Source organism: Beta vulgaris, chromosome 2, assembly GCF_026745355.1.
Source record: "Beta vulgaris subsp. vulgaris cultivar EL10 chromosome 2, EL10.2, whole genome shotgun sequence".
Classification (NCBI taxonomy): Eukaryota; Viridiplantae; Streptophyta; class Magnoliopsida; order Caryophyllales; family Amaranthaceae; genus Beta; species Beta vulgaris.
The window spans coordinates 3,990,979-4,013,117 of NC_079203.1; the positions used below are offsets into that span (position 1 = coordinate 3,990,979).

General features: G+C 37.5%; 1 long non-coding RNA gene, 1 other non-coding gene and 1 pseudogene across 2 annotated transcripts; 2 read left to right on the top strand and 1 right to left on the bottom strand.

Annotated features, from left to right (window-relative positions):
• The first annotated feature begins 6,275 nt into the window (after positions 1-6,275).
• On the top strand, positions 6,276-15,594 carry LOC125494628 (U-box domain-containing protein 14-like; annotated as a pseudogene).
• Positions 15,595-18,205: 2,611 nt separating this feature from the next.
• Positions 18,206-19,276, bottom strand: LOC125495106 (uncharacterized). The gene is made up of 2 exons (XR_007271794.2): positions 18,629-19,276; positions 18,206-18,406 (listed from the first exon to the last, which is right to left on the bottom strand). It is a non-coding gene; the product is annotated as an uncharacterized LOC125495106 (long non-coding RNA).
• A 755-nt stretch (positions 19,277-20,031) lies between these two features.
• LOC125495367 (small nucleolar RNA snoR114) lies at positions 20,032-20,117 on the top strand. The gene has a single exon (XR_007272005.1). It is a non-coding gene; the product is annotated as a small nucleolar RNA snoR114 (small nucleolar RNA).
• The last annotated feature ends 2,022 nt before the right edge of the window (positions 20,118-22,139 follow it).

A 22,139-nucleotide genomic window follows, 5' to 3' on the forward strand; every position in this document is an offset into this window, starting at 1 on the left:
AAGTGACAATATCATCACCAACACTCAAAGTTAAAGAAATAGACATACAGGATTTTATAGAACGACCCATTTGCAAAGTAATTAGAGTGCACTTAAGTGCTCCCATATTCAGTTTCTTACAAACGGACAAAGGCATGACAGATACAGATGCACCTAAATCACACAATGCCTTATCTATAAATAATGCACCTACATGACAAAACTACCAGGATCCTTCAACTTAGGTGTGGTTTTAGTTTGTAAACAACACTACACTCTTCCGTTAGAGCGACTCACCCTACCCCAGCAAAGTCTTTCTTTTTAGTAATCATGTCTTTCAAAAACTTAGCATAAACAGGCACTTGAGAAATAAGTTCAGTAAAAGGAATTGTTACCTCAAAGTTCTTACCATAGTCAAGAACTTACCAAATTGCTGATCGACCTTCGACTTCAGTATCCTATGCGGAAAAGGTATCCTTGGTGAAATAGGCGTTTCAAAAACCTTTTCCTTCCGCTTTCTGTCTGATCTTCCTTGGCTAGTTTGACCTTCGACATCCACTAGTAGAAAAATGCAAAGTTGCGTCAGTCTATGTGCGTCGCACGCTAGAAGCACTAACGTAAATAACCTATTTGCGTTGCACATTAAAGAACGTGCGACGCACAAAATAAAAGCATGTGGTGGTAAGGTCATTTGCGTCGCACGGAGTTGAGAACGCGACGCAAATAACGAATTTGATTTGCGTCAAACACAGCTATAGTGCGACATAGATGGTTGTATCTCATGATTTGCGTTGCATGCTTGGGGATGCGACGCCAAATCGTTTTTGTCTAAAAGCTAATGACTTAGAGGCCTATTAAGTCATGTGCGTCGCATGACCCATGACACGCGACGCAGATTACACGTGACTTTTAAACTCTCCCAGTCGTCCCTAACTTCATTTCCCCAAACCCTAACTTCATTTCGAATCGCCACACACTTTTTCACCGCTCTCTCTCTCACCACATTCTCTCTCACCTCATTCTCTCTCACTCACTCAAACAACAATCAAACAAGGAAAAATTCATCATCAAATGAAACCCTCATCACTCAAAACATCATAACCATAAAATTTCTTCAAAAATTAATAAAAATCTAAATCAGAAAACACTACAAAACCCTCAAAAAACACAAATTCTGGCAAATTAAAACAACAAAAAAGAAATCAAAAGCAAAAAGTGAGATATATATACAAGTCTATCACGTTCACCGGCTTGAAAAGAGACTATTTGATGGTTCGATCCACCTCATCGAGGTTCGTCGCAATATATTTCCTCTTTTTCGCCATTTTTTCTGGGTATTTTCTCTCTCCTCTGAATTTCGAATCTTAAAGAATCTTTGCATCTTCATGTGTTTGCGGTGTTTCCGAATCTTGCGGGCGAGTGCTACGATATGGTTTTCGGATCTGAAGAGCACGAAGACAAAGAGGAGAAAGACACGAATTCAGAAGTTTTTGGGTTCATCTTCTCTGAATTCACGATTTACAAATTTTTTAATTCACATTTTATTATGAATTTCTTCGTTTTGTCATAGTTATAATGAACCTATCAAAAATGAAATTTCTTGTATTTTTTCAGTTTTTTAACTTTAACATGAAATTTATTGATTTGCAAATCTGGTGGAGGAAGAGAAGAATTTACTAATTTAGGATATAGAGAATTGCGGATTTTCGTTGTTTAAGTTTGTTTAATTCCATTTTATTTGTACCATTTTTTAAGTTTATCATTTTAGATTTTCATTCATGTTTTCTGATTACAGACTATTGTAGAGAATAAAGAATCATTTCAATAGTTCCGTACGCAAACTTTTTGTGCTTGTTGCAGTGGGTTGGCTTGGTTTTTATTTTATTATAATCTGCCATTTGCTCGGATGTTGGTTAAAATCCGATGCAAATTCCTCTTTTTAATTAAAAAATGCGTGATTTGCGTCGACATGGTACAACGTGCGACTCAAACGCGGGCCAGCTCTGGTTAGACTTGGCGTCCCATTCGCGACCAATAGTAGTTCATTGCGTAGCACCTCAACCCGTCCATGCAAATAGCTCCTCAACTGTGTCAGACCCTATCCAACGCATATGATGTCTCACAAATTTGCGTCGAACTGTGTCGTGGACGTAAGTCCGACGCAAATGTGCCAGGTTAGATGCAAACCGTTCTTCTCTACTAGTGATCAACTCTTCTCCGCTTTTTACTTTATCACCTCCTTCTCCTTCTAGGAGAAGCATCATCAATGAGCATGGGAGAGCATCATAATATGCCGCTACGAAGTGTAACGACATTGACATCTTTGGATGGTTTCCCGACAGATGACCTGTTTCTCTTGCATTATTTTCGACCACCTGAGCAAGTTGAGTCTCCAAGTGTTAGTGTTCTTCAACTCCTTTATCTCTTCATGACTCTTTTGCATAAGAACCATCATCTTCATCAGATCAGAATGTAGCTCTTGAGAGCTGGCATCTGAGAAGATGTGTTGATAGCCTTGGTGCGAAGGCTTATTAAACCAGAGGGTTCTGAGGAGCCCTTGATAATATAGTTTTCAGCAACATGTGTGGTTTTGATGAGTGCTTGTAGGAAGATTGTGGTGAGGTGAGAATTCGATATGTTTTTGTAGAAAAATTGGTGATCCCTCCAACCTAGGTTGAATGTGTTAGAGGTTTGTGGAGCTCTGTTAAAAAGCATTTGCATGCTCCATTCTGATTCGATCATGTTATGTAGCAACAATCATGACCAAATGCCTTGAACACAACACCCTCACAAGAAGAGTAATAAGATCATGGAAGTCATCGCATTATACTCATAGGAGGAGTATTGACTGTGATGATTTAAGTGAATCCATATTCATGCTCAACTGGGTAACTTGTGAAGACATAAGGCATATGCATCAGCATCCAACTTTTTCTTTATAGTCCTGGAGGAACTATGACATTCGTGCTAAGTGGCTAGGAAATTATACCCTTCATCCACCTCCTTATCTAGGAAACACCCCCTGCAATGAATCAATTATATCTTCATATGGGTTGTAGACCATTGTAAAATGCTTGGTGATGAACCACTTGTCAAGATTGTTGTGGCATTCTCTCTGCAGGTCCTTGAACCTATTCCATGCTTCTTTTAGTTTCATCGGGTTTTGTTGAAAGATAGCAAGTTTATGTCTTATTCTGCAGTCTTGGTAGGAAGACAATACTCTTTCAGGAATGCTTCAAAAATAGCACTCCATTTAGTTGATGTAACATCATCATCAACCATTTTTTAGCTTTATCATTCAAAGAAAACTCAAATTCATGACCTTCAACTGATCAAGAGTGACCCCTTAATGCTTAACGGTACGACAAAGTTGTTAAACCTTGTAAATGATTTGCAGGTCCTTAGATGGCTGCCCGTCAAATTCTGTTGGATCTATTAAGAGAAAGCTTGATTTCAGTTGGCTGCCTGTATGTCAGGTATAGTAGGTCTGTAACGTTGCCAGGAGAATACTCCATAAACTTCAATGACTTAGGAGGCATGATTGTTCTGTTGTTCTCTGGATTTTCCCTGATTAGCGACTGCTTCTTCTTCTTTTTTCTTCTTGATTTGCCGATGTGTTTCTCAAGATCAGGATCAGTTGGAATGGAGTACCTTCTTTTAGACCTGGGCATAAAAGAAACAAAGAAAAATGTGCGGTGAGATTGCCTCAATTGAACTTGAATTTCCAATGAGACAACAAAAATAGTTCAAATAATCAATCAAAAAGCTAAGAAACTAGCCATCTCCCCGCAACGGCGCCAAAAATTTGATGGGTTTTAAAATATATACCCAATGTGTCTGTATACAAACTGACAAATACGGGTCAATCCATAGGAAGGATTCTATAAGATTAATAATTAATAACTACACTAGAATAATCTGAACACAAAAGATGGAAGTTTATCAAATAATTAAAAACCTAGGAGAATCGAGTAGTCCACGATGCTTCTACCAATTTATTCACTACAATATAGTTCAACAATACTTGATTGAGTTCGAATAACTAGAGTATTTCGTTAATCTACGACGGCATTAACAACTCTTAGATATAACATATGCCATACTGTCGCTCAACCTAATCAAACCTACCTATTGTAACAAGCCTCTAAAGAATATTCTTTTGATTCTAACTCCTACTAGCTAAACATAACTCATGTTATTGCGCAATTACATGAATTAAACAAGCATGACAATCAATATGCATTATTCTAATCCTATCCAAATATCGAAGAGCTTCAAACCACAATAAAAAAGGTACAAACATGGCTTCCCTCTCTAAGTCCTAGAAAAGACTACTCACTCATGATAATAATAAACTCAATAAAAATAATGGAAATAGAAGAATTCATCAAAATAAACAAAGTAAAGAGGAATACCGAATGATTGAAGAACAATGAAAATGAATCAACGATCTCTATAATCTTCAAAATCAAGAGTTAATACAAAGCATATAGAGAAACTAAGTGTTTAGACCTGAAAACGCAGAAATTAAGATAGTCTAATCGAAAATACGAAAAATCTATTTGTACTTTTTACAAAACCGGCTAAAAAAGGCAAATTTAACCGTCCCGAAAACCGCCCGGTCGACTGGGAGGCATTCACCCGTCGAGCGACGGTGATTCTCAAACTACGACAAAGAATTATTCCAACCGATCAACGGGCAAGCAAGCGATTTCGGCTCCTTTCTCGCTCGGTTGACCGGGCTAACATGCCTTGGATTCTGTAATATTTCATTTCGCCGGTCGACCGGCGGAAAAACTACGATTTCTCGTCAACTGCGAAGGATGTATCTCTCAAACCAGAAGTCCGATTGGGGCATGTGACCTATCATTGGAAAGCCCTTGAAGTCTATTTCCAACCCAACTAGAATTTCTTGATTATAAATTTTTATATCAAAAGTTATGATCAAAATAATGAATATGTGTATGTTTTGGCACTTCTTTCACTAAATCTTTGCTTCATTCTAACTCGAAATTGTCCCAAACGGATGCATTTATCCTTGTGCAACATATATTCATCTTCAATGATTAATGTGCTTGATCTTAGATAATCATAATCAATTTGCATCAAAATAACCTGAAAATCATTGAAAGCGCAAATGGAGTAGTAGAGCACAACTTACGTAATTCATGCCATTATGCACCTAAATGCTCTAAAAGGAGTTCTAAATACAATCAAAATGCATCTAAAAACCATATATAAAAGTGACATGTCACCTGACAACCTTCTTTTTCGGCTCATAGACTAAGTCGGTGAACGATAGACAATCACCTTAGCCTACGCCAGCAGAGGTTTAGGGTTTTTGCAATATTATCTTTATTAAAAAAATTACTTAACTTTATTTCTCTTCCAATAAAAACTACCCAGAAACTTCTACATCTATTTTTGAATGAAATAACATTATATAACTACACTATAACTTATAACCTTAACATACGTGTCCAACAAGTCTTGAGATCTTTATGAAAGAGATAAAGTAGAGTATAAAAATAACAAAAAGATAAAGTTTCAATTAGTCTATAATGGAAAGTATAGTTAATAATGTAGCTCAGCTTGTTTCAGGTTAGATAATTTAGAATCAGGTCAAATAGTTATGTTCGCGATTGTGGTCGGGTCTAGGGCTGGCAATGATGCGAGTCGAGCTCGAGTTTGACTAAACTCGACTCGAACTCGAAAACTCATACTCAAACTCGACTCGACTCGAAAACTCGCGAGTTTCAAAATTTCAAGCTCGAACTCGAACTCGAAACCTAAATCGAACTCGAACTCGTTTCAAGCTCGAACTCGAACTCGTTTCAAGCTCGAACTCGAACTCGTTTCAAGCTTTTTGGTCATTTGATATAGTTCTATTTTTATAGAAGAAATTCTTTACTTTGCTCTTTGGTCATTTTATATACTTTTTTTTTCATTTTTTTAAAAAAGAAAAGTACAAGTATTTTTATAGAAAAAATAAAGTTAAAATTTCTTAAAAAAATTAAAAGTATATATGTATAAAATTTATCGAGTATCTCACGGGTTTCTCGAGTCGAGTATTGAGTTGCTCGACTCGACTCGTTAACCTGTCGAGTCGAGTTTGAGTTCGAGTCGAGCTCACTCGAGTCGAGCTTTGACCGAGCTTTGATCGAGTCGAGTTCGTAGCTCACGAGCTGTCTCAACTCATTGCCAGCCCTAGTCGGGTCTGTATGTTATGATCAGGTCATTTGAGTAGGATCAGTTTTTGTTAGTTCACTTGGTAGTTGGTCCTCACCAATGCCCATTGAAACAGCTTAAAAGAAAAAAAGGCATGGAGAAAGCCGGTCACTGGTTGCAGCTCTTTGTTGACCGACGAATCACGAATGCTTATGAAGTACGATCATTCAGCTGTTTTCTTCTCTGCAAAATTCAACTCCAATTTCCCTCTCTTCAGATCTCCAAAAATTCTCTCATTTCCTTTTCGACCCAGAAATGGGTCCAAATGAAAATTCATCCAAGTGTGGTACAATAGTAACCCAGCTCATCCAGATAATCAAAGAAATTTCTTCAATGTCTGAATGCAAAAACTCCTCTAAACGAATTTACTCGAATTTGGTGCGTAGAGTCAAGTTGTTGAGCCCTCTTTTTGAGGAATTGGTTGATAAAGAAGATGATGAAATGAAATTTCTCCCTGTTGACCAGCTCCACGCCTTTGAATCACTTAAAATCGCTTTGATTTCTGCCAAAGACCTGCTCAAATGGGTTCAGGAATCCAGCAAACTTTACCAGGTATCTCTTTTTTCATATGTTATTTTGTTGAATTTTTTTTTAATGTTTTGATCATGGTTCTAGTTACTTTTCTATTGAGTGATTCAAATTGGAGGTGGGTTTCATTGCAATTGAGCAATGATCATGTTTACACTTTGGAGGTAGTCCAAGTTATACAGATCGCTTTGTTTCTTGTGTGTACTTCGTCGAATAGACGTCCTAGATCCCGAGTTTTTGGGTCTTCCATATTAATCCGATTTTCGAAGACGCTTTTCTTTTGGGCAGAATCAGTTCGGGAAAGGTTAGATTTTCATTTGAAAATGAGCCAATTACAACATTTGCAAGAGTTATGCCGTCCAATCGAGTGAAATGCAATGGTTGAGCGAATTTGCCAGGTTTATGAAGAATAAACCATCTAGGATGTAAGGAATTTAGTATGTAAGATTTATTTAGTTTGACTAGGATCGTTTGAGGGAGACCTACTACTGTTACGCCATCGTTAGTGGATGAATAGTTATATCCTAGCATATAGGAAGTATTCCTTTACTAGCAAATGGTAGCAAGTATAAGTTATATTCATATTTAAGAAAAGGGGGAGGTTTTTCCATTACGAAAAAGTGGAGTGATGTCTCTGAAACTTAGGAAACATAATTGTCTTGTCCATACAACCCAGTGAATTAAAACTCCGTTCTCTAACGGATTTTGGATTTGCCGTTCTGCGAAATCCTGTTACGGAACGCCATAATAAAATTCACATACTTCTCGCCGCGTTGTCCGTTCCGTAACACGAACTCGCCGCGTTAGAACGCTTTTATCTCCGTTACATCTGTTTTTTTCAAACATTGGCCAAATTCTTTGTATGATTTAATTATATAGTTGATGAAACGTGATATTCTATTAGATTTGATTATATTATGTTGTAATAATGCTTCATAAACTAAAAAATACAAATAAAGTTGAAACATATTTATGTGAATTTTTTAAAAAAAATCACGCTGCGTCGGTCGCGAAACATTCTATTTGCACGTTACAAGCCGTTCCCGCGACAACGTGACCGTTCCCGCGACCGACCGCGACCGCGTTTTTTTTCCCTGATACAACCTATATATGTAGTGATCAATTTCATGGGTGCAATGTTATTTCACATCTTGTCTGGTGGTACCATGATTTCAATCTTGTCTGCTTCCTACCGTGAAATAATTTTATGTCCCGCTGCCTTGCAGAATTCATCTACAATAGTTTTCCTAAAGTGTTCTATAAATCGATTTGTCCTCTTGCTCTTGCATCACACTCCATTTGATAGAGAAGATTTCACCATGAATCTATTAGCCATTGGCATTGGTCATGGATGGATGAACGAGGAACCACTAGCAATATAGCACAAACAAGTTTCATCTTCCATTATTGATTAGGAAAAATTGATGTAAACAGGCCAAACTATGGCCAGTCTTCTATAATCGGTCCCAACAACTGATTCTCCCAGAGCAGTCCCAAACTCCCAACTACTACTCATATTGATAGTTTTGGACCTGGTTACCTGACAGCGACCACATGTGCAAGGCACATGGTACTTAATGGGTTGAGTCTTTTTTTTAAATAAAATTGATTCTTTCTTTCTCTTTTCACTTTCTTTCTCTCTTCTCCATCTTTCTTCCTTTTCACTTTTTCTTTCATTGCATCAATGGTGTTTCAGTGTTGGTACACCAGTCATTCTTCTTCAATTTTTTTGTTCCATTTAAAGCTGTTATTCAATAATTTTCAAATTTTCTCAAAAGAAAATTGTTTCCCTCTTACGCGAATATGCTTGAGTAATCTTGATGGCAGTGTGGTAATTGGTGTTATACCAATATTCTGCTAGAGCTAGCCATCAAGCCCAGTTGTGAGGAGAGTCATGGCACATACATCTTAAGTTTGATACTAAACACCTATTCAACACCTCATTTTGCCCATGTGGTAAGCAGTAGTAGAGAGCTTATGTTGTACTCCGTGCAATTTTATAAATTCAGACCAAAATGTCTATTATAAACACTTGTCTTTATCAGATACAATGCTATGAGGAAACCCGTACAGTTTAGAGATGTTGCCTAGGAAACACTGGCCACTTTCCACTTTCAAAGGATTGAAAGGGTGGATAGAGCACAAAAATGAGCATACTTGCTCAATCTGTCAATGACTACCATAATCACCTCCTTGTCATGTATTTGGGTAAGCCTTCAATGAAATCCATGGTAATTTCATCCCATACGGCAGTAGGGAGGCAAGGGCTGGAGTAACCCTGGATAGGCATTGTTGTCAGCTTTGCATTTTTGGCAAGTGATAAATTGCCTCATATATCAGCAATGGAGTGCTTCATGCCTGACCAAAAGAAGAGTGTTTTAACCTTCTAGAGGTGGCTTCAAGAGTGACCTCCATGGGGGAGTCATGCATCCAAGTAAGAATCATTTGTTGAGCAGGAAGTTTGGACCCACTACAATCTCGCTCTTCCTCTTCAAATATTATCTTGCTAGTGTAGTACGATGTAGTGCAGGATTGAGCTTGAGTTCCTTAACAAGTTGATGTAGGTTTGATCTTCCTCCCAGAACTTTGCAATTCTTCGAGCAATGATGAATGAATAGCAGACACAACGATCGTGAGTTACCGATATCCATAAGCTCTGAAAGAGCTTCTGTCTTGTTTTCAACACCCACCTTTTTCCACTGAGTAATCAAAGCCCGGTTTAGACAACTACTGCTGCTGGTCGGGGTAGCCAACTTATGATCCACTAAATATTTGACACTTTGTTGGTCAGTCCTACTGATGAATGGTTGCATCATTAGGTAATGCTGCCATTTTTGGACTCCAAAAAATAATTGGCAACAACACTCTCATATGCTGACAGATGAGATGAGAATTTGAATGTGCTTTGCTAATCTTTCATCATAACCACCCTCATGCCCATAACCTCCCCCATGCATGAGGCATCAGTCTTAATGAGAAAGGGTTTGTGGAAATAAGGGAGTGCTAGGACTGGTGGAGTGGTCATGATTTGCTTGAGTAGGGTAAAAGCTTCTGCAGTTGCTTCATACCATATAAAAAGCATCTTTCTTCAGTAGGCTAGTGAGGGGGTTTGCATATTTTCCCATAGTCCTTATTGAATCCCATAGTCCTTAATCAATCTCTGTTATAACCAGTGATGCCAAGAAATCCCCTTAGTCGCTTGAGATTCTTAAGGCAGGCCAATCCAGTACAACTTGTTTTTTTTTCGCTCAGTTTGCACTCTCTCTTAGGTAATGATATGTTCCAGGTAGCGAATGGAGGTAGCCCCAAAAGAGCATTTCTTTAAGTTAGCACTAAGAGAATGAGCTGTCATCATTGACTCTAGTACTGCCTATAAATGAGTCAGATGTTCCTCCCATGAAAGGTTGTAGATCATCTCATTAAAAAAAAAACAAGAACAAACTTTCTCATGTAAGGCTTAAAAATGTGGTTCATGAGGGATTGGAAGGTGCATTGGCGAGGCCAAATGGCATCACTAAGTACTCAAATGGCAAAAATGGTTTTAACTGCAGTTTTTGTGGATGTCAGATGGGTATACTCTTATTTAATGGTAGCCAGATTTAAGGTCAATTTTGGAGAAATATTTCGTGCCTTGGAGTTCATCTAGAAGCTTTTCTATCACAGGTATGGGAAACTTATCCTTGGTAGTTGCTTTATTCAAGCTTCTATAATCAACACACATCCTTCATCCTCCATTCTTCTTTTTCACTAACACAATATGAGCTCCAAAAGAGTTGTTGCTATGCCTTATATCCCCTGGTCTAATAACTCTTGGTAATTTCCTCAATCATATCCTTCTGTATTGTAGTGTGTCTATATGGCCTTACATTGATGGCCTCATTTCCCTCTTTCAAGGGTTTCTTGTGAGAATCCTCCTCTCGGTGGTGGTAACCCCTTAGGTACCTCAAAAACCTTATCAAGTTCCTGTAATAGTTTATGCAATGACAAGGAAAGGTCAGTTAGAGTATGTGCTTCAAGACCTGTAGCTGAGGTGAACCTCCCACCTCTAGTGGTACTATCTCAATCTTCATCATTGACAACTCTCCTGAGTTGCATCACTTTCCTCAATTTACTGCACTTCATGCTCTTCAATCTCTTGCTAGTAGCCCCCTTAGCTTCACCCTTATTCTGAGGTGAGTAAACTCCATAGTCAAGTTCATGAAGTCCTATAAATTGGGCCCAAGGAGAGAAAACCATTGGAACCCAAATACCAAATCACTTCCACTCAAGTGTAAAAAACACATCAGTGGCAGACTCTATTCCCTGCATCTTCCACCTAAACTCCATGATCATGGTGTTAAATTGCAGCTGGCCACCATCTGCAACCTTGACCCATAAGGTGTTATTCCTTCGACCTTGCAATCTAGCTTGAGAGCTATAGAAATGTCGATGAAATTTGGGTACTCCCACTGTCTATAGGGCTTTCTCACCATGATAACCATTAACCCTCATAGTCTGAAAGGTGGACACACCATCCAAGTCTTGTAATGAAATTTGCGCACATTGAGTCAAGGTTCCTCTTCTACCTCATCTATTTCTTCTTTACCACTACCTTCTACTTCTAGATGACTTGGGGTTTCTTGCCCTTGCATTTGTGCCCTGGTTCATATTTATCATCTTACCAAAAACACATATTTTTGGCTCTTTTCTCATTGAATTCAGCAGGGGTTAAGGTTCTTTTGTTTGGGTTAGGGTTGTGTGTGTTTTGGTAGGGTTTGAAGGGGGTAGGCTTAGTATATGTTCTGGTGGTGGCTGTATTTTTATGGCGTGGAATTGGTAACACGTTTCTGTCTTAGACTTCTGGAATGCTTCATTTAATTTAGCTAGGCAAAGTGCCTGCTGAACAGATTCTGGTGCAAACATTCTCACAGCAAGCTGTATATCCTTCTCTAACCCCCCAAGTAGCAGCTTAACTGGTGTTCCTCAGTCAAATCTAACCTACTTACAAGGGCATTAAAGGTGTCATGGTACTCTTGAACAGTATCTGTTTGTTCTAGAGCCTTAAGTTCTGCCATGGGATCATCATACAATTTCCCAAACCTCACGTTTATATCCTCAGTATACCTAGTCCGAATAGGAGGATGTTTTGTAGTCTCTTCATGTAAGTTTGGTGTCACGGCAAAGCCTTGCCTTTACTCTAACTCCATCACTCACCTTATCTAGCTCAAAAAACTGATTACATTTGTATAACCAGGATTTAGATCATTACCATCACATTAGTTAATCTAGCAAAATAATGGTGGTTTGAGTGCTCTAGTGATTTACGATCCTCAGTCACTAACTGATTAACTTGCAGTGATAATCCTATCTATAAGATCATTTAAAATTCGCAATAGCTTGAACATTTTTTGCAATGTTAGAACTAATACTATTAGAAGTTTCAGTTACTTGCTTGCGTTGCTGTTCTAAGAGATTTCTGAGATTTACCTCCAATCTCTGCAGCTCAGTATTTGTAATTTCAATGTCAGCATTTCTGGTTTGCACCATTTTTATTCCAAGAACCGTGCTGCTCTGATACTAATGGTGCAATCTGTAAGCTCAGATTGCTTTCCTGAATCTGACCCCCCAAAGAGGTGGACACTCAGCTAGATTATTAATAATCAACCAGGTAAGAAGGGTAATTTTGAGGACAATAATCTGGATAACTCCTACTAATTCTAAGGAATTAGTAGTGACTAAAGTTTAGAGAGAGGGGAGAACTTTTATATTGCAAAATCATGCATCATTCTTACACCTACTGGCCTTAAAATAACCTTCAAGGAAAGGAAAATAACAGAATTAACTACAGGAGAAATTAAGCTACACGGCCAACTAGCTGATTGCAAGGAATCTACATTCATTCCCAAAAATAATGTCTGTCAATTCTGTTTCAAGAGCTTTACCTCAGCACTCCTTCTCAGCTCAATATTCTTTTCTTTAGCATTTGCCAACTCATTACTCTTCATTTGGCTCCATTGAATTGGTGCATTGACTTCCATTTTCATTTCAGGTGTACTGGTATTAAGTATTACACCAATGTTATTCTGACAGTCAAAACTCATCATATTTGCATATGTATTATGCATATCTTGATCATATTTGCTTCTGTTGAAATCTAGTTGTCAATGCACTTAACTAAACTGTATGCTTATATCTTCCAATATACGTAATCCTCACAAGAAATTCAGTTGCCAAGACTGTCCGAAATTCGGACATTGGGGGGGGGGGGGATATATTATATATCTGAATCCAGAGTTTATCAAGATTAATCTAGCTATAAAAACTAAGCCAATCTAATTAGAAATTTAGGGATTCAAACCTATCAACTTTTAGATCCAACCATTTAGATACATTACTGCCTAAGTACATCTTTTCCATGTAGGTTGATTGCATTCTCCTAAATATTTTGTCCCTTCTCTCATATCTAATTGTGGTTCACTAGGGCATAAACTATCCAATAGTAAGGTCAAGTGTCGATTATGGATTATCTCCCCACTTTAGTGTGTTGGGTTGTAAAGAGTGTGACCTAGACAAGTAGCCTTAGTTGGTAATAGTTTTGGAGAGTTAGGTCAGATCTTGTTGACACACTCAGCCTTTCTGTCTCCTCATGCGTGGATTAAGAAGGATACGTAGTGGAGAATATTAGTAAACTTGTGTATCGAAGACTAAATTTAATTACTAAAAGATTTTGAAGCAGACAGGAATAGACAGTAGGAATGTAGGATATCGTTGCGGAACTTAAACTTCTTAATGTAGGAATGCCTCAAAAATTGTGCATACCCAGTTAAAAGTCTCCTTCAAGGTAGAAGATCTCGTCTTTCATTTTGTGCATACGACAACCGATGCCTTGTTCAAATTTGCAAGCTCATTTTGTACATTTGATTCGTCCTCAAGTGCATACGACAACCGATTTTAATGTTAATCGAGTAAACAACTTGTTTCATGTGACAGGCTGTGCAAAGAGACAAAATCTCATCAGAGTTTCTTCATATAGCGAGCAAATTGAAGAAGCACTGAGTAAAGTTTCTTATAATAACTTGATATATCCGAGGAAGTTCAAGAACAGGTAATTCTGCTAATCTGGATGCAACTGTGATGTAAAAGGTTTTAAGGCACTCTCAATACAAAGTATCATACATGCGAAGATAAGATGCTAATAAGTGGCATGCTGTGGTTTATATGTCATTAGATTGGACTTGTCCATGCTCATTTTCAACGAGCAAAAGCTAGAACAGAATCCACTGATCTACAATTAGAGATGGACATAACAAAAGTGCGGACGAAGCAGATCCTGATGCTGCAGTTCTCATGAGATTATACAGAACCTTCACCTTTTGACTATGGATGATCTGAGGAAAGAATCACGTGCCTTCCATGAGATGGTCATAACAAGCAGTAGTGATCTTGGTGATTCATTTGAGATGATGTCCTCCCTATTTAAGAAGCTTAATGACTATCTGCTGACTGTTAACCCAGAAGTTGACATGTCTGCTGTTGACAAAAGCATGATAAAGCACCGATCTCCTGTTATACCAGATGACTTCGTTGCCCTATCTCACTTGAGCTAATGAAAGATCCTGTATTATAGTATCTGGCCAGGTCAGACCTCCTTTGTTTCAACATATATTTCTACTTTACATCCATTTCCATTTTAGTCATGTGAAAGACTCGTCAATGCTCCATTAGCATATTTTGATTATTGTAGACAATTAATTTCTTGACTGAAGGCCTCCAAGTTTCTGCTAATTAAGCAGCAGCATGTCGAGACCTTTTCAATCCTGGTGTTGAATATGTCTGCTCTGTTTTCATGCTGTTATTCTTTTGATGCAGACGTATGAGAGATCATGCATCCAGAAATGGTTGATGCAGGTCACAAGACATGTCCTAAGAACAACAGACTCTGTTGCATACAGCGTTGACACCAAATTATGTTTTGAAGAGTTGATTACTTTATGGTGTGAAAGTAATGGAGTGGAATTGCCAAGGACACAAGGAGCTTGTAGAAACAGGAACTAGCAACTCCACTTCCAACTGTGACAAAGCGGCTATTGGTGCCTTGCTAAAGAAGCTAGCCAATGGAAACATAGAAGAGAAACGGGCTGCTGCTGGGGAGTTTCGGTTGCTTGGAAAAAGAAATGCAGACAACAGGGTATGTATTGCTGAGGCAGGAGCCATACCACTGCTAGTAGAACTGCTATCTTCTCCTGATTCTCGGACTCAGGAGCACGCTGTCACAGCACTGCTTAATCTTTCCATTAATGACATGAACAAAAGCATTATAGTAAATGCTGGGGCAATACAAGATATAGTAGAAGTCCTGAAGAATGGTAGCATGGAGGCGAGAGAAAATGCTGCTGCAACACTGTTCAGCTTATCTGTGGTGGATGAGAACAAAGTGGCAATAGGAGCATCAGGGGCAATCCCAGCTCTTATTAATTTACTTATTCAGGGTACCCCAAGAGGAAAGAAAGATGCCGCTACTGCAATTTTCAACCTTTCAATTTACCAAGGAAACAAGGTGAGAGCTGTGAGGAAGGAATTGTGGGCCCTCTAATGAGATTTCTGAAGGAAGTTGATGTGGCATGGTTGATGAGGCACTAGCAATCTTGGCAATATTGCAAGCCATCCTGAGGGTAAAATTTCAATTGGGCAGGCTGCCTATCTCTCTTTTGGTTGAGTTCATACGAACTGGATCTCCTCGTAACAGAGAGAATCGCTGCGGTACTTTGGCATTTGCATGGGCGATGTAAAACATTTGAAACTGGCAAAGGACTGAATGCTGAGCAAGTACTCAAAGAACTTTCAGAGAATGGAACAGACAGGGCTAAGAGAAAGGCTTAAGCTTTTAGATTCCTGGAACGAGTTGAAGATGCTGCTGATTAGAACAGCAAGCATCACTCCAAAAATAGTTGTTAATTTTTTTCCTCCATTACACGTTGATCACGGATTCCATGTACTTACTGTCCATGGTAAATAGCATATTTGTAAATAGATGATACTACTAATTAAAGTACATTTCTCGCAGCTTGCAGTTGTGAATGTTATATCTTACAATATGGGCTACTTTTTCAATATCAGATTCTTTAGCATTTTGTGAACCTTTTCTAATTCCTAAGAGATTATGATGTTTCCCTCATTGGATTACTAAGCCAAGAAAGGCTAACAATCAACTTTACTACAATCTTGGATCTTCTTGAATCCAAAGAACTAAGAAGTCTCGAACAACCAAGAACATACCGATATTTCTCGATTTAAAGATCACTCATATACTCAAATGAATATTCTCAATACCACTCATGGAATTAAGATGCTCAACACTAAATATTTACCACTCCTGAAAAGTCTTTAATGGTTCGACTAAATTAAGCAAACATGCAAAACAATAATCAATATTCAATGTTTAAACAAACACAACTAACTTGTATTAACCGTGTAAAAAAGCCTTAAAGAGGCAATACAAAACTCCTACTAGAACTAGGAAAGGAAAATAAACAAGATATAAACAAGAAGAAATGATAAACGTTCCTAACAACCTCTCTCGCACACGGGAAGCCTCTAAATCACACGTCTTTATCTTTCTCCTTGCATAACAAGACTCCTAATGGTGCTTAAAGTAAGAAAAAAAAACTTTTTAAAAGCAAATTAAGTTAAAACTTACAAGCAAAAATACTTTTAAAGCAAATTAAGTTAACTACTATTAAGACTCCTAAAAACTAGAAATCTATGTAACAAACAAGTCCAAATGGCGTAGGACTCTGTTAACCTAGTTTTATATGACAAAGAAACAAAGGAACAAACTAAGTATGTGAACTAATGAATTATTTAAGTGTATGGTGTCTAAGGTATCAATGCAAGGAACTGGGAGAATACAAAGTCAATGAAGAAGTCAAGAGAGGATTTCAAAGGCTAAGTAAAGAAGTTTCTATGTTGATACTGGAGCAAGCATTGGATCAAGAATAATAGAAGCTAGGCGTTTATTTTCTAGTTCCAATGTAAAGGAACAAAGAAAGAATGGTAAGGAACTGTGGCAGAATATTTGAGAATGAAGCGTTTGTTCCTCTGTAAGGAACAAACTCAGTGGCACTTAGTAAATATGTTAAAGGAACTGAACTATATAAGGAACTAGACTTAGGCGTGTACTTAGTGTAACGGTTAAAAGATAATGGAGTAAGTCATGCCTAGATTATAGGAAATTAGTTATTTCTAATTTCAAATGATAAAATCAGTTTTAAAAAGAAAATCTGTTTTGGAAAGATATAATTTTTCGGAAAATAAGAAAATAAATATCCGGTTGTTAGAAAGATTTTATTTCAAAGATATTATTTTCTTAAAAATTAGAAATTCAGATTTAAAGATAAAAAGAGTTTATAAAAACTGATTTTCGGATAATGTTGAAGGAACTCCTATTATTTAGGAGTAATGGCTGCATTTTATCCACGTTCATTTATAGTTCATGGGATCATGGGACATGATGTAAAACGTGTTCCTTAGGGGAAGGAACATCATGGGTAAATGGATTAAAACGTGTACTCTAACATTAATCCCACGTTCTTCATGATTACCACTATAAATATAGAAGTCTAGATAAGTTCCAAAGTGTGTCTGACTAAGTAATTAAGTGAGTTTAACTTATTAAGTGTCAGTGCCTTCATTCTCTCATAATAGTCATTTGTTCTTTGCCTTCTTACTCTAATTCCACTAAGCTTATTTCGATCAATTGTATTTTGGTTTTTGGGGTAAGGGAACTTTGAGTGAAGTTCTGTAAGAGAAAGGCTTTGAGTGAAGCTTGTATGTGTGAGAAAACTTCGAGTGAAGTTGAGAGGAACTGCTGTTAAGGGAACAGTGGTTCAGGAACTTGAGTTTAGGAACTCAAGGCAGGGCTCGAGTTAGAATTAGGTTGTAACAGAGTTGTTTGGCCTAATTAGTGAAAGTGTTGAGTTTAAAATCTCTAGTGGTCGAGGTTGTTTCTTCTTGTTGGGCCCAAGAAGTTTTTCCTCGTAAAAATCCCTTGTGTTCCTTTAGCTTGTTTATTCGTTTAAGTTTTAATTTCACTAGTACAGAAAAGGCAATTTGCGTCGGATGTGAGGCGCCTATTTGCGTCGGACTCTAGTGCGACGCCAAAGCCCTCGACGCAAATGACTCAGAAACGATCTGCGTCGTATGTGAAAACGACGCAGATGGTTCAGCTATTTGCGTCGCACTCGTATACGGTGCGACGCAGATGGCTATCCCAGCCCACATTACAGAGGGTAATGTGCGTCGCACATTGCCTTGGGTGCGACGCACATTAGTGATTTGCGTCGCACTTCGGGCTATGTGCGACGCAAATTACTATTTTAATAAAAAAAAAAAATTTTTTAGACCTAGAATAATGATTCTCGAACAGTAGGAGTAGAAGATTGAGAGACAAATTACCAACTGAAATCAAAGAAGGATTGAACACAACAAAATATATACCAACAAAATTCAATAATTTTATAATTTACAACTCCAACACAAAACATTAAACCACCAAGATTCTATAATTTACAACTCGAACACAAAATAATATAAAAATCAGAGATCTAAAAAAGAAAGTAACTTCAATTTCCTGTTCGTAACTTCAACTTCAATTTCTTGTCAATTTCCTGTTCGTAACTTCAACTTCAATTTCCTGTTTGAACACAAAATAATATAAAAATAAGATCTAAAAAGTAAAACTCGAAGACAATGAAAAAATGAAAAAATTAGATCTAAACAATGTAAAAATGAAAAAACGAAGGAAAAACATGTAGATCTGAAAACATGAAAAAATGAAAAAACGAAATTGTAGATCTAAACAATGAAAAAACAAAAACCGAAATTGTAGATTGAAAAATTGAAAAAAAAAACGAACCTGTTCGCCGGAGAGAGAGAGTTCGTCGATCGAGTTCGTCGTTGTTCAGAGTTCGTCGTTGTCGATTGAGTTCATCGTTGTTCAGAAGTCGCCGGAGAGAGAGAGTTTGAGGGTAAGGAGAGATAGTTTGAGGGTGAGGAGAAAGACGCATCGTTGTTGGTGTTTGAAGCGGCGGTGTTCGACGGAGATTCCTCAGGAAACAACGAAGAGAGAGAGAGAGGGAGTTGGCGGTGTTCGACGGAGATTCACTACGCCGTTGAGCTGGATGTGACTAGGGAGTTGGCGGTGTTCAGATGTCGTTGTTGGTGTAGAGAGAGAGAGAGAGAGAGGGGGGGGGGAGGGGGAAGGAGAGGCGTGAGAATTGAGAGGCATGTAACTAGGGTTTCTGAGAGGCGCTGAAATAAAAAGTGTATAGTGAGCTGGGCCTCATGAACTAAAATGGGTATAGCGGCCTAATATGCGTCGCATATTGAATAGGTGCGTTGCAAATTGGGTATTTTGCAACGCATCTAAAAGACGTGCGACGCACATAGTTTGAATTTTTTTTTAGTGTAGAGACAATTTGCGTCGCATGAGTCAGGGTATCCGACGCACATTTGGCTTTTGCAACACATGTAAAGCATGTGCGACGCAAATGAGACATATCTGGTGCTTATGTACCCATGTTGTGCGTCGCACTCCTCCAACATGCGACGCAAATCCCAACTGTGCGTCGTTTCCGTTTCTGTGCGACGCAATTGAGGGGACGCAAATCGTCCTTTTTCTACTAGTGTTTCCGCAAAAAGTTACGTTTATTTCTACACCTACAATTCACCCCCCCTCTTGTAGTGTTCCTAGGGAAATAACACAGCTAATTTTGTGTTCCATAAAGCATTTTTCCTCTGCTTCCAGATATGATAAATGTACTTAAGAGAACAATAACAAACTTAACTTTCCTGAATTTGCTGCATTTTCGTTTTCTTATCCACTACACAATATTGGTTTATAAAACCCTCGTATTAAGAGTAAGCTAAAACCATGTGGAGCCTAAGAAAGCAAATAAAGATAGATAACAACAAAGTTAGAGCTTGATTCACATTAGTCATAGATGTTGGATTTGTCTATCAGTGTAATTCGTAAAAAGAACCCACATGTAAATATTCATGCTAATGTTACTTCATTCCAAAATCTATTTTCTTTCTAAAATTTCTTTTTCCATCCATTACTTCTTGAAAATATGATATTAATAAGAATTTACGATAAAAAAAACAAATGTTTTGAGATGAAGTTAAGGTAACCTCATGAGATAGGTTATAACTTATAAGAGACATTCAGATATTCAGCTGCGTGGCATATTCATTCCCACATTGGTTACGCTGTGTCAACAAATTCCCTTTACGTATCCTGTTCAGCAAAAATATGTCGAGCCGTGATGAGAGTTGCGCTAAAGTGGATGGAGGGTCCTCCACAATTATCTGACCATCAGATGAGAAAAGGCGCTACTGAGCTCAATTGAATTAGTTTTTGTTCTCCACCATCATTTTTGAACCAAATGAACATTTTCATTATAGATAATGTTATCATTTTTATTTACAGTGGTACTAATATTATTAATATTCTTTATAAGTATTTTTAATACTTCTAATAAGTTACACTATTAGGTTAATATAAATCAAATTCATTTCAAATACAACAACTTCTACGTATCTATAATTTTGACCATAATTTTTTTAAAGAAAAATTATTTTTAATAAGTCTTTTTTTGGTTGATCTTCTCAAAATAAGTTAATTTTTTGATTATCTTAGAATAAGTTAACCTTGTATTTACTTCTGCTGTAAACGAGTTGATGACGTTAAAATTATGATATATATATCACATTTTAACAGCATGACATTGTAATTTAATTCATTTATAGCAACATTAGATACAATGTTAACTTATTCATAGTTAATTGAAAGGTTGAAAATTAGGTTGTAATGTTTTTTTTTATGGCTAAGTTAGGTTGGAAATTTCTAACTCAACCATCTAAACTTTGGGTACAAATTTTAAAAAGTAAATATTGTAAGGGGACAAATTTAATGGATGCTATTCCGAATTCTTCTCATTATGCTATCTGGCGTGATTTGCTAAAGGGAAGGGATTTGCTTAAGCAAGGAATGATTTTAAATGTGGGTAATGGAGAGGATATTTCACTTTGCTATCATGGGTTAGAACTTAACCTCTCTATAAAAATCAATGTATATATTGTTGTCCCGGAAGCAATTGCTCACTGGCGACTTTCCCATATTATTCAAAATGGGAACTGGAATCTGGACCATATAGCTCCTTTACTTACTCAGTCATGATGTTATTACTCTGATAAAGGCCATTCCGTTACCAAAATATGCGTCTGTTTCAGATGGAGTGAGATGGATTTTTTCAAAGGATGGGGAATTCACCATTAAATCTGCTTACCGGAATCAAAACCCTAATCTAAGACACTCCATAACTTCGCCAAATATATGGTCTAAATTATGGAAGATTGATAACCCCTTCAAGTATAAAATGTTGTTTTGGAATGTTGTGCATGAAATATTACCAACAGCCACTATTTTGCAGAAAAAAATAAATTTTTTTGATCCCCATTGTCAATGTGTTGTGATAATATTGAAACCCACCTTCATCTATTTCGAAACTGTTTTCATGAAATCATACTTTGGAAACGAATTTTTCAAGTTTGCCATATAGCTAAATCCGTGGATGTTAATAATTTTTTCAATGCTGATTGGGGTGATTGGATTCAGTTTAACATAGCTCAAACCCAAAAATGGCAAGAACTTTTTGTAATTGCCTTATGGCACATCTGGAAAAACAGGATTAAGGTGGTGTTCGAAGGAGCTATGTCACGCTCCTCATCTCAATTTAATCAGTTCATTACCGATTACATGTATAATAATGATATTTTTCAGAAACAAGCTAAGATGAACCACAAACCTCATCAAAACATTGTCTGGAAGCCGCCGGTGCATGGATACCTAAAGCTTAATACAGATGGTTCTTGGAAAGCTAATGACAAAGCTAGCGGAGGAGGAGTGATCAGGAATAGATGGTTCGTGGTTTATGGGCTTCTCTATTAAGTTTGATGCGGTTAACCTAATTGTAGCTGAACCGGTAATTATTAGGGAATGATTATCTCTTGCCAGGGATCATAACATTACAAGGTTAGAGGTGGAGACTGATGCTCAAACGCTTAAGATTATGACGATGGATAGAGCAGACAAGTATCCACATCATCAATTTAATGCCATCATTTGTGACATAGTCAAGCTTCTCAAAACAAATTGGGTTGTTATCTTTCTACATGCAAAACGCGATGCCAATATGGTGGCCCATAGATTGGCAAGGTTTGGGATGTAGATGGAAGCAAACAAGATCACGTGAACTGCTCCTCCACAATATGTTTTGCAAGATTACATGCAAGAATTAGTAAATCCTATGGCTTAGGCTTGCTTGTATGTGTTTTAGACTTGATGTTTTCTGGTTGTATGTTTT